A 17,948-nucleotide genomic window follows, 5' to 3' on the forward strand; every position below is an offset into this window, starting at 1 on the left:
TAAGTTCAGAACTTTTGTTTTTCCACCCACTTGGGATTTAATTTCTTTCACTGTGCACCCCACGAGTCACTCACTGGAGTAACACTGCTCAGCACCACAAAGACCAGCAGGCAGCTCGGGCTGCCAAGCCCACTGAGGCGAATGCGAAGAAATACAGGTGCTAGCAATTGACCTTGGACTGCCTATAAGAACTCAGCCCGTGAACAAGTGCTCAGGAAGCACGAAACGCGTCGGGCATTTTGCTTAAGGAGAACACTGCTCTGTCTATTTCAGCTGCTGCTTTCTTCATTATTAAAGCGCTTATTTGGAACCTCTGGCTGAGCGGCTTCATTCAAATGGGCAACCTTGTTTGTGGATTTGTGGCGGCTGGTCCGGTCGCGAACGAAGCCCCGCCGCGCAAGCGGATCTTTGCTGACGCTTACAACGACAGCAGTACAAGGGCAGGAGGAGCGTGGAAGTAAGCGTCATAAGCGGCTTTAAGTTCAGAACTTTTGTTTTTCCACCCACTTGGGATTTAATTTCTTTCACTGTGCACCCCACGAGTCACTCACTGGAGTAACACTGCTCAGCACCACAAAGACCAGCAGGCAGCTCGGGCTGCCAAGCCCACTGAGGCGAATGCGAAGAAATACAGGTGCTAGCAATTGACCTTGGACTGCCTATAAGAACTCAGCCCGTGAACAAGTGCTCAGGAAGCACGAAACGCGTCGGGCATTTTGCTTAAGGAGAACACTGCTCTGTCTATTTCAGCTGCTGCTTTCTTCATTATTAAAGCGCTTATTTAGAACCTCTGGCTGAGCGGCTTCATTCAAATGGGCAACCTTGTTTGTGGATTTGTGGCGGCTGGTCCGGTCGCGAACGAAGCCCCGCCGCGCAAGCGGATCGTTGCTGACGCTTACAACGACAGCAGTACAAGGGCAGGAGGAGCGTGGAAGTAAGCGTCATAAGCGGCTTTAAGTTCAGAACTTTTGTTTTTCCACCCACTTGGGATTTAATTTCTTTCACTGTGCACCCCACGAGTCACTCACTGGAGTAACACTGCTCAGCACCACAAAGACCAGCAGGCAGCTCGGGCTGCCAAGCCCACTGAGGCGAATGCGAAGAAATACAGGTGCTAGCAATTGACCTTGGACTGCCTATAAGAACTCAGCCCGTGAACAAGTGCTCAGGAAGCACGAAACGCGTCGGGCATTTTGCTTAAGGAGAACACTGCTCTGTCTATTTCAGCTGCTGCTTTCTTCATTATTAAAGCGCTTATTTGGAACCTCTGGCTGAGCGGCTTCATTCAAATGGGCAACCTTGTTTGTGGATTTGTGGCGGCTGGTCCGGTCGCGAACGAAGCCCCGCCGCGCAAGCGGATCTTTGCTGACGCTTACAACGACAGCAGTACAAGGGCAGGAGCAGCGTGGAAGTAAGCGTCATAAGCGGCTTTAAGTTCAGAACTTTTGTTTTTCCACCCACTTGGGATTTAATTTCTTTCACTGTGCACCCCACGAGTCACTCACTGGAGTAACACTGCTCAGCACCACAAAGACCAGCAGGCAGCTCGGGCTGCCAAGCCCACTGAGGCGAATGCGAAGAAATACAGGTGCTAGCAATTGACCTTGGACTGCCTATAAGAACTCAGCCCGTGAACAAGTGCTCAGGAAGCACGAAACGCGTCGGGCATTTTGCTTAAGGAGAACACTGCTCTGTCTATTTCAGCTGCTGCTTTCTTCATTATTAAAGCGCTTATTTGGAACCTCTGGCTGAGCGGCTTCATTCAAATGGGCAACCTTGTTTGTGGATATATATATATATATATATATATATATATATATATATATATATTCACTGAAAAAACCATAGGTTTCACACACGTTATAGTTAGGAATTAGCATTTAAAAAACCTTGCAAATTCACTGAAAAAACCATAGGTTTCACACATGTTATAGTTAGCGGAAATTTTACTGATAAAAAACCAATGAAATTGCCCCGTTATAGTTAGTGCTGGCAACTATAACTCACGCGACCGCAATCCTCTGCTGATGCTAATACTGTATTTAGACACTTATCTGCCCATGTCTTCTTCCATACATTTTTAGCTATACATATATTACAAATATTTTTTTTTATAAAGACACATATGTCATCAGCAGAAGATTGCGGTCGCGTGAGTTATAGTTGCCAGCACTAACTATAACGGGGCAATTTCATTGGTTTTTTATCAGTAAAATTTCCGCTAACTATAACATGTGTGAAACCTATGGTTTTTTCAGTGAATTTGCAAGGTTTTTTAAATGCTAATTCCTAACTATAACGTGTGTGAAACCTATGGTTTTTTCAGTGAATTTGTACGGTTTTTTAAATGCTAAGTTACTTTACGCCATTCGAGGCATGCGCGCCCACTTAACGCAGTTCGTTCCGTGCACGGTTTTTATCAACTTTAATAAGCCCTGTACATTTGGTGGCCTTCGGCCACCAAAAGCACAGGGGGAGGGGTCAATGTGGATAGTGTTTTTTTTATTTCGATTTTATAATTTCATGGTTTTTTTATACAGTAATAAGCCCTGTACATTTGGTAGCCTTCGGCCACCAAAAGCACAGGGGGTGGGGTAAGTGTTGATAGTGTTTTCGGAATCGATAAGCCCTGTACATTTGGTGCCCTGCGGCCACCAAAAGCACAGGGGGTGGGGTAAATGTGGATAGTGTTTTTTTTATTTCTATTTCATTACCGTACGCTTACGGTAAGCGTACGGTAAGCGTACTCGGCGAAATTGCCGGAAAAAAAATATAACCGTTTTTGCTCTTGGGGGATGTTTGGGGACTCCCTCAACATGACTGTGTGGGAGGGAGTTGTCAAAACAGCCCCGTAACATGTTTTTGGGCATCATGTTTGATGAATAACACTCAGTGCGAGAGACAAAATGGCGGACGCCGCTTCCTGGTTTCGACCGATTCGAATGTTTACTAAGATCTAAGAGCCAATCAGAATCGCGCTCGCGCACGCCACCGTACGCGTACGGTAAGCGTACGGTAAGCGTACCGTAAGCGGGCTCAGATATATATATTGATTTAAAGGCTATTTTCTCAGAATCTACTGAACAGATTTACACCAAACCTACAAAAGGCACTTCCTTGACCTAGGGACTACCTCTCTGCCAAATTTCTAGTAATTCTGTTCAGCCGTTCGGGCTGTAGCTCTGTCTAAAGGTCCTATGGAAAAATGCATGGGAAAAACGCGTTTTGGGACCCCCCTTTTATCTCAGCCCCCGCTTGACGAATCCCCCCGAGACTTTCAGGGTAGGAGCGGAGCGTAGCGCCCCACCTATTTTGAGAAATTCGCGAGGATTCATCGACCGGCGCCAAAGTTATTCAAAATAGAATGTTGCGGATTTCCTATGGAAAAGGGGTCCTAACTATAACTACCTACTGGCGACCGCCAGTAGGTAATATATATATATATATATATATATATATTCCAATTGTAGTTGCTCCGCAAGTGAAGACACCCACACAACGCTGAGTTTCAACCTTCTTTATTCGGGAGGCAGCAGCGGACTCATGAAGAACCCCACAGCGGAATATTGAGCCACTTGCCTACGCGTTTCGAGAGCCAATCTCTTCCTCATGGCATGGCGTTTGTCGGGAGGACGGAAGCATGGACATCATTCAATACAGGTGATAAAGTTAATCTTGGTCCTGCCCCAGTGGGCGTGTTTCTGCAAAGCACCCTGGTTGATGTAGTTCAGGGCAATGTCAAGGGTCCATAGTGGGTGCCAATTCCATCAATCCCTCAGTCCTTCTTGCCCATCGGGTCGCTGGCGATCCCCCTCTGAGTCCGTTACTTTAGTGATGCCTCTGCGAACAGGTACGTTGTTCCGTATACTGTGCCATGATTGTGACACACGGACCTGCTGCGAGCAGAGGGGTTGTCTTCGTGACCCTAGCTGGCCACATATATTCCAATTGTAGTTGCTCCGCAAGTGAAGACACCCACACAACGCTGAGTTTCAACCTTCTTTATTCGGGAGGCAGCAGCGGACTCATGAAGAACCCCACAGCGGAATATTGCGCCACTTGCCTACGCGTTTCGAGAGCCAATCTCTTCCTCATGGCATGGCGTTTGTCGAGAGGACGGAAGCATGGACATCATTCAATACAGGTGATAAAGTTAATCTTGGTCCCGCCCCAGTGGGCGTGTTTCTGCAAAGCACCCTGGTTGATGTAGTTCAGGGCAATGTCAAGGGTCCATAGTGGGTGCCAATTCCATCAATCCCTCAGTCCTTCTTGCCCATCGGGTCACTGGCGATCCCCCTCTGAGTCCGTTACTTTAGTGATGCCTCTGCGAACAGGTACGTTGTTCCGTATACTGTGCCATGATTGTGACACACGGACCTGCTGCGAGCAGAGGGGTTGTCTTCGTGACCCTAGCCGGCCACATATATTCCAATTGTAGTTGCTCCGCAAGTGAAGACACCCACACAACGCTGCGTTTCAACCTTCTTTATTCGGGAGGCAGCAGCGGACTCATGAAGAACCCCACAGCGGAATATTGCGCCACTTGCCTACGCGTTTCGAGAGCCAATCTCTTCCTCATGGCATGGCGTTTGTCGGGAGGACGGAAGCATGGACATCATTCAATACAGGTGATAAAGTTAATCTTGGTCCCGCCCCAGTGGGCGTGTTTCTGCAAAGCACCCTGGTTGATGTAGTTCAACCCACTATGGACCCTAGACACAGCGTTGTGTGGGTGTCTTCACTTGCGGAGCAACTACAATTGGAATATATGTGGCCAGCTAGGGTCACGAAGACAACCCCTCTGCTCGCAGCAGGTCCGTGTGTCACAATCATGGCACAGTATATGGAACAACGTACCTGTTCGCAGAGGCATCACTAAAGTAACGGACTCAGAGGGGGATCGCCAGCGACCCGATGCGCAAGAAGGACTGAGGGATTGATGGAATTGGCACCCACTATGGACCCTTGACATTGCCCTGAACTACATCAACCAGGGTGCTTTGCAGAAACACGCCCACTGGGGCGGGACCAAGATTAACTTTATCACCTGTATTGAATGATGTCCATACTTCCGTCCTCCCGACAAACGCCATGCCATGAGGAAGAGAGTGGCTCTCGAAACGCGTAGGCAAGTGGCGCAATATTCCGCTGTGGGGTTCTTCATGAGTCCGCTGCTGCCTCCCGAATAAAGAAGGTTGAAACTCAGCGTTGTGTGGGTGTCTTCACTTGCGGAGGAACTACAATTGGAATATATGTGGCCAGCTAGGGTCACGAAGACAACCCCGCTGCTCGCAGCAGGTCCGTGTGTCACAATCATGGCACAGTATACGGAACAACGTACCTGTTCGCAGAGGCATCACTAAAGTAACGGACTCAGAGGGGGATCTCCAGCGACCCGATGGGCAAGAAGGACTGAGGGATTGATGGAATTGGCACCCACTATGGACCCTTGACATTGCCCTGAACTACATCAACCAGGGTGCTTTGCAGAAACACGCCCACTGGGGCGGGACCAAGATTAACTTTATCACCTGTATTGAATGATGTCCATACTTCCGTCCTCCCGACAAACGCCATGCCATGAGGAAGAGATTGGCTCTCGAAACGCGTAGGCAATTGGCGCAATATTCCGCTGTGGGGTTCTTCATGAGTCCGCTGCTGCCTCCCGAATAAAGAAGGTTGAAACTCAGCGTTGTGTGGGTGTCTTCACTTGCGGAGCAACTACAATTGTAATATATGTGGCCAGCTAGGGTCACGAAGACAACCCCTCTGCTCGCAGCAGGTCCGTGTGTCACAATCATGGCACAGTATACGGAACAACGTACCTGTTCGCAGAGGCATCACTAAAGTAACGGACTCAGAGGGGGATCGCCAGCGACCCGATGGGCAAGAAGGACTGAGGGATTGATGGAATTGGCACCCACTATGGACCCTTGACATTGCCCTGAACTACATCAACCAGGGTGCTTTGCAGAAACACGCCCACTGGGGCGGGACCAAGATTAACTTTATCACCTGTATTGAATGATGTCCATACTTCCGTCCTCCCGACAAACGCCATGCCATGAGGAAGAGATTGGCTCTCGAAACGCGTAGGCAAGTGGCGCAATATTCCGCTGTGGGGTTCTTCATGAGTCCGCTGCTACCTCCCAAATAAAGAAGGTTGAAACTCAGCGTTGTGTGGGTGTCTTCACTTGCGGAGCAACTACAATTGGAATATATGTGGCCAGCTAGGGTCACGAAGACAACCCCTCTGCTCGCAGCAGGTCCGTGTGTCACAATCATGGCACAGTATACGGAACAACGTACCTGTTCGCAGAGGCATCACTAAAGTAACGGACTCAGAGGGGGATCGCCAGCGACCCGATGGGCAAGAAGGACTGAGGGATTGATGGAATTGGCACCCACTATGGACCCTTGACATTGCCCTGAACTACATCAACCAGGGTGCTTTGCAGAAACACGCCCACTGGGGCGGGACCAAGATTAACTTTATCACCTGTATTGAATGATGTCCATACTTCCGTCCTCCCGACAAACGCCATGCCATGAGGAAGAGATTGGCTCTCGAAACGCGCAGGCAAGTGGCGCAATATTCCGCTGTGGGGTTCTTCATGAGTCCGCTGCTGCCTCCCGAATAAAGAAGGTTGAAACTCAGCGTTGTGTGGGTGTCTTCACTTGCGGAGCAACTACAATTGGAATATATATATATATATATATATATATATTGTTACCTTTAATACCTCTAAAACTACTGAGCGAATTTACACCAATTCACAAAAAACTTGATCTCCAGAACAAAATCTACCTTTATGCTAAATTTGGTGCAATTCTGTTGAGCAGTTAGGGCTGTGATCATGCTCAAATCCCCTACAGGAAAATGCATGGGGAAAATGTGTTTTGGGACACCCCTTTTTCTCGCCCCCCACCCTGAAACTTTCAGCATAGCAGTTGAACTGACTAATGTATTCATTATATAAAGTTTGTATGAATATATATATATTACAGGGTGGCGGTAGTTATAGTTAGGGTGACAGGAGATAGGAATTTGTTTGATTTTTGATTTAATAACTTTATCCCTGTTTCATGAATGTCTGTGATACTTTTCAGATTTACTGCCCTTGTTTTATTCTGGGAGTCCTGAAAGTTTTGTGGTGTTTTGTAATGGGGGATCAAAGAAAAAAGGGGGGTGCCAAATCCGACAAAATATAATGCATTTTCCATAGATTTCTGCATTTTGCGTAGTGCAAGAACCATCAGTTGGATTTTTATGACATTTGCATGAATTACTTTACTAAAGTGGCAATAGTTAGGGCATAAATACCACACCTAATACTTACCTACATTTTAAGGTGTGATGCAGAACACAGGCGATCTGTACCCAAAAGCAACATAGCAGTGTTTAACTTTTCTAAAGCCAATTATCAGAGAATGACTTGTAATCACTATGTACTGTGGCACTATTGTGAAACGCCCCCATATTTCACTAGAATAATGCAGACATCATTAACTTTAAATACCTTAAAACTTGTAAATTAATTACGCTACTTACCTAAACTACACAAAATAATCATGTGGGTACTATAATATATAATCCTGCCACATTCTAACAAAATGAAACTGACTGTTTTCCTGGAAACGAAAATACAGCAGTGTATGTGCAATACATAGCAATTAAACACTTTTTACTACGCCCTTTTTTTTTTAATCCTCATGAATACCTCGGACAACTTCCAATCCTTATACAATGAAATCGGTGGAACAAGTATGCAAAATTTCTCTCAGATTTGGCAAACGGGTCCAAAATTATTAAGGGAGAAAATATTTAAAAAACCATAGGTTGATGATATCTACAAATTTATAAATAAAAAAGATAACCTATAACCACAGTAATAAAGTGGCAATAGACTGATAATATTAATAAAACATAATACCTAATTATATGTAACACCCTAAGCCATAGGTCAGCAAAATGCTGACTGGACAATAATTGAAATTTGTGATAAAAAAACAAATATGACAGATTTTTCCTTTGGGAAACACAGCCATGAACCAATCACATACCCAGTTGTGAGCACCATGTACCGTGGTATACCATGAACTTAGCACAGTACAACTTAGCACAATATATAAGTAAATTTTATATAATGTTTAAATTGAACATTACTTCCACTATTTACATATGCAACCAGAACATTTACATTTACATATTATAATATATATTATGCAGATATAAAATTGACATTTTTCCCCACACTTTAACCCTATCTTTCCTTTAATTTACACACTCCACTTTACTCCACTCTACTGTGTAACAATTCACTTTATGGCACTGCAATATATGCTATTTAAAGTATGATACTCTACTTTATGACACTCCTGTACACACCACTATATTGTACGCTAATCTACTGCATGTTAGTCCACTCTACTCCACCAACTTCCACTGTACACCACTCCAGTCTACAACACTATACTCTATGCTATTATTCTGTTCACCACTGTATTCTATAACACTTTTTTGATTGACAGTTTCTTAACACCCTTACACTATACTACACTATACTACTCGCATCTGTATGCTATTCACTGTACTTAATTCTAGTTTATGTTGTTCCACTATATGCTATTCGACTATTTCCCATTTCACAGTACAGTACTGGAGTGTACACTATCCTAGTGTACTCTACTCCCCTCAATCATTCATTCATAAAACTGTATTCAATCTTAAGAATAAAAGATCATAAAATCACAGTACATCATAGTTAAAAACATAAAATCCCATTAAAATTTGCAGTCTAAAATACAAGAAATTCCAAGTACATCATAATCTTGCTAAAATGTCTAGGGAGGAATTTTCCTTACTTTATACAAGCCCGAAGGAAGCTAGCTACTGCAAAACTAATAAACAGATTACTAAGTTATTTAAGAAATCTAAGAGCCACTCGACAAATCACAGAATAGGATAATATGAAGGTCCAAGTGTTCCAAAGCTCAATCACAAGGGCATACAGACAAATCACAGTGATTAACTTTTCCCTCCAGATAGCCCACCATCAAAGAGAATAGATTCGTACGAAATCTTGTTTGGAAATATCGGTGCTGTAAATTCTGAATTTTCTCTAAATATAAATAATCTCCCTCTGCTAATGCCAGGATGTTGTGATATATTCTAACTGTTGGTTTATTTTTATTTATCTCCACTCTTTCTCACACCACCTTTGCCAAAATATTTTCCTTTAGATGCTTCTTGGACACTTGCAGGCATTCACAGGGGTTTCTAAACAAATCCTCCAGGCCCAAAGAATTCAAAGTTAACCATATGTGATTCAGCCATTCTATTTTGTGCACATTGTCTAATTTAAGGCAATCTTTTATAATGGGTTGTGTTAAAATATTGTGCTCTTCCTCCAAATTGAGTGCCATAATGCTAAAGGAGCAAACCTTACAAGATAGCTGAAATAGAGGAAATCCAATTCCGCATGACAATTAACACTGGAGGATGATACTGGAAGAGAAACCAGACGCTTCAGAAATGTGTCCTCATTAATCTGTAACTGCTCATTTGGAGACATCCCACACACCCCTGCTCCATAAGTAGTAGCTCAGATTGTCTTGGCATTGTATATCTTCTTTATTACTCTTATTGGTTTTGTACCTAGTTTCTTCACAAATTTAGTAATAGCTGTCATGTTACTTTTCTTCACTACTAAGCTATTTTTGACCATATTAGCCCGGGTGGGACCTTTATCAAACATGACTCCCTAATAGGAGAAAGATTCTACTACCTCTAATCTGCGGGCCCCAGATGACAAAATTGTGCTTTCCCACGCCCTGTAGGGTCTGCTATTAATACAAATGATTTTGATTCGTTGACCCTTAGATCAAGGGAAGTCATGAAAGAGGTATAAGCCGTTATCATGCATTGCAAGGCCCTAACTGCTCTAGCGACTAGGACAGTATCGTTAGCATAGACGAGCAATGGGAGGGTTAAAGAACCACAATTTGGAATGTCAGGTACCTGCCAATGATGCCTCAACCCCGTTTGTATATAATAAGAACAGGAATGGGGCAAGGACACAACCTTGCCTAACCCCCCTTAAGATCCGAAATGAGCAGGTGCATTCCTTACCATACTGCACAGATGAGGTAGCCTGAGAATATAACTGCCGAATGAATGTAAGAATTGGCAGATCAACCCCCATGGTCTCCATTACCTCTCATAGTTTACAGTGATTCACACAGTCAAATGCTGCGTGAGATCCATGAAGACCATGTAGATTTTTCCCCCTTTTGCCCTGGTGTCTTTCTCTATAATGAGGCTCAGGTTCAAGCATTGGTCAGTTGTGCCCCTCCCACTCTAGAAGCCATATTTGGCAGGAATCAGTATGTTACTCTCAAGGGCCCATTCTTCTAGCATATGTAATAATAGACGTCCCATTAATGTTGAGGTGCTGTCTAGCAAGGATATGGGCCTTGGGTTAATTTGTAGCTTCTTTTAAAATAGATCGGAATAATAACGCTTGTGCTCCATCAGATCAGGGTGCTAGCCTTGGCTGTAGCATTAAATACATTCCCCAATAATGGGGCCCATAGAACGTAATCTTCCAAAAATAAGTCTATTGGACCCCATCTGGGCCCGGGGCCTTTGCCTTGCTGCACCTTTCCAACCCCTTTAGTACTTCTTCAACAGTGAAGACAAGTGGGTCTGATTGAACCAGAGGGACTGGTGACTGCTTGATCGAACAAATTTCCATTGACCCAAAAATCTTCTCGAAATGAGACACCCAAGTGTCCTCTCCCACGCTACTCCCCTCTATGGCACTCCATTATATTGAAATGCAGTATACACCACTGTACTGCACTTCAATCCATTGTATGCGATTACACTTTACAAGACTACATTCTCCGCCACTGCACTAACGAATACTTGACTGTATATTGCTAGACTACGCACCACCTTAAAATTCATATAACTTGTACACCTCTGTACACAGTTTTCTTACCTCACTCGCCAAACTATATAAACTATAACTCACCTCTTGTCCATGCACTATAAATACCTTTGCATATTATAGAAGTTAGAGCATGTGAAATGATTGTAATAATAACAACACTTATGACATCTGTAATTATATAATGTGGCAGAACATAGTGCATGCTACAGTGGCGAGTTATCGTTAAAATTATGTTAAGAAGTTTGTAAAGCGTTCAACTCACGCTAGGGCATCTCGGCCCTACCTGACAGTCTAACATCCTGAGCAGGGGGAAAACCAGAGTGAATGGTGAATAGTTCAAAACAAAAAAGCTTTCAACTTTTTCCTAAAAAGTTCATACTTAGGAATTGAACGCAGAGTCTGGGGAAGCTGATTCTAATATTTTGGAGCCAGATATGAGAAGGCTCTGCCTCCAGTCCGATTAAGACGGATACGTGGAACCTGGAGAAGGCCCTGTAAACTAGATCTGAGAGTCCTAGATGGACAATATTTAAAAAGAATGTTTTGTAAGTAGAGAGGACCTCTGTTGTTCAAGGCGTTGTAGGTAAGACAGCAGATTTTGAAGAAGGATCTCTTCTTCACAGTTAGCCAATGCAATTCTCTGAGCAGTGGCAGAGAGGGGGAACCTGCTGGTTGATTTAGAATCATTCTGGCTGCTGTATTCTGTACCACCTGCAACTTTGCCTACTTTCCTACTTGTTACCAAAGCTTGCACTAAAGTCCGGCGATAACAGGTAGGCATATATGGAAGGATTTTTCTCAGAAGACGGAGACTGTAATAGCATGAGGAGGATGTGGTCGCAATATGGTCTTTCATGGACAACAGCCGATCAACCTTTATGCCCAAATTTTTAACTGAGAGTTTGGGGATGGGGGCGGAGCCCAATTGGGCAGGCCACCAATCATCGGACCAGACATCAGTAGCTTTCCCCAATAGCATAATTTCTGACTTGTCTGTATTCAGCTGTAAATAGTTGGCCGTCATCCAGTCATGGATCTTCTTCATGCCATTAGCAAAACGGACATTTTCACTCTCTAAGTTTTCGCCAACAGTGAACATAGGCTGTGTGTCATCTGCGAAGGAGATGATCTCAAAGCCTAACTGTTCAGCTGTCCTCGCCAGAGGAGTCATGTAAATATTGAAGAGGGTAGGACTCAGGCAGGAGCCCTGAGGAACACCCCTCTTCAGAGGCATTTTGGGCGAGGAATAGGGACCCAGAATGACAGTTTGGGTTCTATCACCCAAAAACTGTTTTAGCCATTCCAGGGCAATCCCTCTTACACCACCTGCGGCTAATCTCTCCGTCAGCTTTACATGCGAGATGGTGTCGAAAGCTGCGGAGAAATCAAGAAGAATCAGTATCACTGAGCCCCCTGCATCTACTGTTCATCTGAGTGAATCCGTTACTGCCAATACGGCTGTTTCCGTGGTATATCCTTTGCGGAAACCCAATTGTGAGGGGGCCAGAATATCGTTTTGTTCCACATAAGAGCAAATTTGCCTATTTATGATGCTCTCCAGCAATTTTCCGAGAAGAGGTAGCAGGGAAATAGGCCGGTAGTTGGCAAGGATAAATGAATCCGCTGAAGGTTTTTTCAGTATGGGGCGAACATATGCTTCTTTCCAAACAGTGGGAATGGTACCCGTTGTTATAGAGCAGTTGAAAATATCAATAATTGCTGGGGCACAGCTTGTGGCTAAGAGGGCCATAGTTTTTGGAGGACTCAGATCGTTTGGGGACCCCGATTTTGCTTTAGAGAGGCCTAATATAACTTCTTCAATGGTGATCAAATCAAAGTGCTCCAGATGGCCCTTTGCTGCCTGGGCTCCGTCACCCATTGTTGGCATTGAAGCTGGGATTGTAAAAGATTCCGGAGGGAAACTATTATAAATGTTTGCTATCTTGTCCTGAAAGAAGAATGCCAAGTAAGTACAGAGATCCTGAGATTCTATCAGTGGCTGAGAGCATGCTCTAGGGGATGCAAAATCTTTTACTATGGAAAACAGAGCTTTTGAGGAGTTATTGGCTTGTTCAATCTGCGTAATGATGAAGGAGCGTCTCGCTTCTTTTAAGTGTAGATGATAGGTAGCCAAAGACTGTCTGTACAAGAGTCTGAGTTGATGTTCCTGATTTTCCCGCCAAGTTCTCTCCAGGCACCTACATTTGGCTTTTTCCATCCTGAGCTCTTCTGTATACCAAGGCGTCGAGATTCGTCGTGTGATCGAGTCTGTTTACTAGGTATAATTACATCAAAGGCAGATTGAAGAGCAGAGTTAAAAGCTTCCAATTTTGTGGAGGCCTCCATTAGGTTAATTCCCACAGCAGGAGAGTAGGCTTTATTAAAGTTTTTCTAGGGTAAGATTTCGCCAGACCCTATATTGTTCCCCTGTTTTTCTTTTTAGTAATTCCCCTTTTTTCCCCGCCGTCTGATTAAAGGCAAAAGAGATCATAAAATGGTCCGTCCATGTCAGGGGATCAGGGGGGTCACAACTCAGCTGGTCATAGTTAGTGAACACAAGGTCTAAAAGATGGCCAGCTCGATGCGTTGGGCCTACCACTCGTTGAGTGAGGCCTATTGACTTCAACGAGGCAAAAAGATTCTCAACCTCTAGTTTAGAGGTATTTTAAGTAGTATGGCGAGTGAGGGGAGACAACTGTGCATGGTGGTGCGCCAGTTATATAACTTTCAAGGTAGTGCGTAAGTATAAATGTGAGTTATGGGTATGACTTATGTTAATTTGAAAGAGCTGCACACATGATAAATTAAAGATATACCTATAACTTTAGAATGTCTAATGTTTGTGTAGTTTAGGTTAGGTTTGTATAGCAAACATAAATAAAGCTGTCCTAACTATAATTTAGCTTTAACATTTGTTTTCTTTTTTGAATATATGTGTGTGTTTATGTGTGTGTGTGTGTGCATGATATGTGGGAAATACAAAAACTGCTGTGCAGCATTGCGCTAAAAACTGGAAGACTGAGAGAAAAATAATACAATATCTAATAAGCTACAGTGCTATTTCCTGTGCCCCATCGCTGGCACACTTTAAGCTGTCATGAGCCAACATGCATATATCTGGGCCTTCGTGCAAGGGTGCTTGCGTTCTGTCAACCACAGGCTTTGTATTGGAATAGGAACTTTCCCTGTAATCCTGGGAACCTGGGCTACTAAAGGCAAAAAAAGAACAGTGGTTCACTTTGGGGGAGGCTTTAGGCCTAAACCACCTAGACCAAATACTATAACCCAGAAACAATCAAATAAAGTCAAACAGTACGTTTAATTCAACACTTCATATGACATTTCAGGTGCTCAAAAAAACAACACAGTGCAAGTGAATAGCAACATTTGTGAAAGGTTGTGTGCTGGTGTGGTACAGACATTTTATACAACATATATACACATGTACCAGGAGCTTATGAAATGCTGATTCTCAACACATCTCAAAATAAGAGTGTGGTGTGTAAATCTCAAGAAATCCTATTAGTCCACTAGTTTCTTTTGCAGATGTTTCAACCCTCTAGAGAGTAATTTGACAGGGTCATCATCAGGGCAGCAAGATAATGGTTGCGACTGGTATAAAGGCAAAAATAAACAATTCAAATAAAAAAGTACATGACATTAATATAGATTCGATAGATAGAAGCAGCCAGACACTTCCCTATGGCTAGAGAAGGGCCCTTTTGAACGTTCGATGTGAAGGACCTCCAATATTGTGCTGCATCCGAAAGACACTGGAAACTGCAAAGCTGTTGTTATACAAAGCATTGTAAAAATGTACTGTATGACTTTATTTGATTGTTTCTGGATTATAATATTTGCCTAAGAGGTTTAGGTTTAAAATCTCCCCCAAAGGGAACCACTGTCCTTTTTTGCCTTTACACAAAGTAGCACAAAATACTGCATATCGCTTCTTTGTATTACTTAATGCAACTTTCTAATGCAAATCATGATTAATGTTGGAAAGTAAATCCTACCACAATACTCTATGCTAGGTTTACACAACATGGCTCATAATGCTAGTAAATCTTGGCCAAAATGTTGGTAAGAGGTTAACATTTTGCAAATGTTATGGCAAATTATGCAGCAAGTGAAATGCTGTAGACACACAGTGGCCTAATCCACTAACATTCACCACTGCCCATTGTTTTATTAACAAGTTATTCAAGAAAGGCATTGACCTGACTGGTCCATGCGTACAAATGGTGAGCAAACACAGACCACAAGGTCCATGTTGGTTGTCAAATAATATGTTAATTTCAGACTCTTCCATTGAATAATCTACCACTTTTCCACAATTAAAAATTGCTACTAGAACCCTGAAACTCTGTACAGGAATTTGAGTACAAGAAACATTGAATAACACCATTAATAATCTTTTCTACTAGAAATATTGTTCTTCCACAGTGGATTACGTTAATGTGTTAGTACCTTCTACGTTTGCTACCCTAAACAATTGCCTTGAAAAGGTTCAGTTCAAGAACGAAACATGTCTGCTATTTCTATGTGCCTTACATCCCAATGGGCTGACCTTGACTATAGATCTCTACAACATTAATGTGTTGACCCTTTTATGTAGTAAACATTTCACATACGTAGGAACTTTTTACAACAGACTTCTAAAGGGATACAATTACACTATGGGAACAAAAAGACACAATTCCAATTGTCATGGACCAGTTGTACTAGATGTAACTCTTTATCATATAAATGTACAACTGTTTATTACTGCACCAATATAAACTGTGTGTACATGATATCACTTTGAATTCTGAGACTTTGTTATTGCTAATCTTGGACGTTGATTTATATACTCATAACATGCCCTGTTGACATTAGAATGTGTACCATAAAAAGATAAACAAATAGGAAAAAATGGGCTTTCGGTTATATGTGGCAATGGTTGACTTTCTGCTGAGGTGTGGGCACAGGGCCTGATATATGGTCAGGCCTTGCAGTCAATTTCCTCTGCACATGGCTAAAAGCCATACATAGTGGAGGGTGACTACCCACATATTGTTGGAAGGCGGTTCTGGCAAAGGCCTGCAAATAATCCATGCTGCACTGGACTGAAGGTCGTGTGAAGTGTTTATTGGCTACTGCAACCAACCAACCACCACTTCTTAAAGATGAAGGTTTTGTGCAGCAGGGATCGGCCATCCATGGTGGATTTTGTACAGGTCCTGTGGCCAAATCTGCGATTGGCTAAAAATCATGTGTAATAAGGGTTGACCTCAGATCCTGGCTGCCTCCGAGGCCCTGCAGCTTGATCCCAGATCACATTGCTGAAGGGCACGTGAAGCGGGGGTTGTCCGCATGCAGCAAGTTTGCCGTAGGGACACAACTCATGTCCAGTGTAAACATCCGGTTCCCACGTATGAAGGCTTTGGGCAGTGTGAGTTTGTCACTCATTGAGGGCTGAGTACAAGATCTGCTCCTGTGGCTAGCCCCTGCTGGGCAAGTCTAAAGGCAGAGTGTTGGTACCTCTGGTTACTGTCAACAGTAATGTCATCAGTAATGTCCTCAATCCTGTCATTTGACATATCTTCAGTGATGTTATCAATTATGTCATTTAACATGTTTCAACTGATGTCATATGTATCTTCATATGCAGCTTAAGGTGGGATATAAATCATGGTTAGTTTACTCAATAACGTGAATTTTCTGTGTTTTTAATGTTTTTTTCCTTTCCCAACCACAAAACTCATTTTAACTATGGTGAATTTCAGTCAAGATGGATGGATGGATGGATAGATAGATAAATAGATAGAGTTGCATGAACCACTTTTATTTAATTTAAATGAACTATTGGCCACACTCTGAGTTTGTTCCATCGAAATAGTTTGTGTAATTAAAACTTCTCAACTCTTGTGTATGATCACAGCCCATTCAGTGCATTTTGCTCATTGAATCAGATTGCATATGTCACTGGATCCTCTACTAGATTATAATAATGAAGGTATTTGATGATCATGCTTACCAGTATGATAGAAAAAAATAAGGAGGGCATACGGTGTAACAAGGGCCTTGTCCATGACTAATCCTGGTGAAGTGTATTCTACGTGGGACTTTAAATAGATGGTAACAACTTAATGTGATGGCCCAATTATTATTTTGGACATTTTGGAGATTAGTTTCCCTGTTTGGTTGGTGAAAAGAGTACTTTTCATCCATTTTAATAATAAACAGAGACGTGCTGAATACACACACGGGCTGCTCAGACACAGCCCTGCAATAGGTCGCCTCGACCCTGCTAAAAGTTTTTGCAAGCTAGGAGACATTCTCTAATGCTACCAAACGTTGGTTGGGTTTTAAAGTTTTAAAATAGCTTGTGTGCTGTCCACATAGTTGTAGCAGTCGAGTTTGAGGGAGGACATAAGCTCCCACATGAAATACCTCAGGAAACTAAACTCTTCTTTGACTTAACCATTTCTTTCACCCCACAAATCAAATCTGCGGTAAAGTAGCTAACATGCATCTCTCCTTAATATGCCAGCTCCTCACTTTCCTGCAATTTTCGCATCAGATTGAACTTGCAACATATTCCTTGTTTGAGCATACACAGTGCACAGGTTTAAAGTCAAGCTGCCAAGGATATGTGAGGTTATCTACGCCAGACTGTTATCATATACACTCCTTTGATTCCCAGTTGATGGAAGGAGAAAATCTCTTTCCAGCATCCACTAGGCCTGTTGTGATAAAGACCCAGGGGCAGATTTACGAGTTCTGGCGCATCTCTGCAAATCAGCAGGAATGCGCCAGAAAAGATGCTACATGCAATTCCCTCCTTGCGCCACCACAAATGTGTCGCATTTACAATGCGGCGCACCGTGGCGCAAGGATAGGGCGATGCGTGTCGCATCTGATGGCGTAAGGTCGGCGCATTGCTGGAGTCGCAAGCGCGATGCAACTCCAGCAATGCTCGGGGGCACCCTATGCCTAACATGCAGC

The sequence above is a fragment of the Triturus cristatus genome, chromosome 6 (genome assembly GCF_964204655.1).
Source record: "Triturus cristatus chromosome 6, aTriCri1.1, whole genome shotgun sequence".
NCBI lineage: Eukaryota > Metazoa > Chordata > Amphibia > Caudata > Salamandridae > Triturus > Triturus cristatus.